The following is a 960-nucleotide window of genomic DNA, read 5'->3' on the forward strand; positions in this document are numbered from 1 at the left end:
CCGTTGCCGTTAAGGATGTGGGATGGCTCCCTCACCACTGTGCAGAGACGTCCCAGGAACGTGGAGATGTCTCTTCCTGGGGTGTGCGGGTTCCGCATGGAGACCGTGATCCTCTTTTCATCCCTCTGTATAGGACAGGATCCTAAAAAAGAATGAAAAGGGGAGTCCGGCATCGCTGCGTTCATCGCCTCCCAGTATCTCCTGCAGGCATTCACCGTGGCAAAGGTTACCAGAAAAATGCCAGTCATGAAGGTCTGGACACTCAGGGTTTCCGCCCTGGAGAAGCCCTGATCCAGAATCATCTTCTTGCAGAACACGTCGCTGGACATGTCCGGCAACCTACCATCCACCGCCTTTAGCTTCAGGGCGACCGTCTGCCGCATCCAAGGCTCCAGGGTTGGAGCCTTTTCAGGCAGCGTCCGGGCTCCCTCCGGCTGGCTGGCGTCGGAGGTAGGGGCCTCTTGGGCCGAAGAAGCCTCTGGATGAGCCTTCCTGGAGGTCCCTGGGTCCTGAGCCTTCTTGGCTGCCTTCTCTGGCTTGCTTGCCATGGCTGGTTCCTGCTTGAGTTCCCGGAGCTGGATCTTGGATTCTTCTCCGGGTGTCTTCTCCCGCTGTGTTCCTCCTCGAAGTTCCTCTGGTCTCCCCAAGTCTTCTCCGAGGCTTCGTCTTCTTGCTTCTTTCTGCCAAGCTCTTCTTCCGTCCGATCTCCCTCTTCCGGTCTCGGCTGGGCTTCGGAGCTCGTCTCCCTGATCGTATCTCGTCAAGTGTAGCTAGCTCAGTTTGTTCTGATAAGAACAGATACTACACTTGATCTTAGCCAAAAGGCCGAGAAGCGATAACCAGAATTGGTTTGGGCCTCGAGTGGCACCCTGGCCTATGCCGGACACATCTTAGGGAGAGAGAGCGAGAGGGAGACAAACCCACGCCTACACAAGACATTTTGTCACCCAAGCCAACCCT

At 56.4% G+C, this 960-nt stretch overlaps 1 pseudogene; it reads right to left on the reverse strand.

The window, feature by feature from the left end:
* Positions 1-747: 747 nt before the first annotated feature.
* Positions 748-837, reverse strand: LOC142278015 (U2 spliceosomal RNA; annotated as a pseudogene).
* Positions 838-960: the final 123 nt, after the last annotated feature.

The sequence above is a fragment of the Anomaloglossus baeobatrachus genome, unplaced genomic scaffold (genome assembly GCF_048569485.1).
Source record: "Anomaloglossus baeobatrachus isolate aAnoBae1 unplaced genomic scaffold, aAnoBae1.hap1 Scaffold_4150, whole genome shotgun sequence".
NCBI lineage: Eukaryota > Metazoa > Chordata > Amphibia > Anura > Aromobatidae > Anomaloglossus > Anomaloglossus baeobatrachus.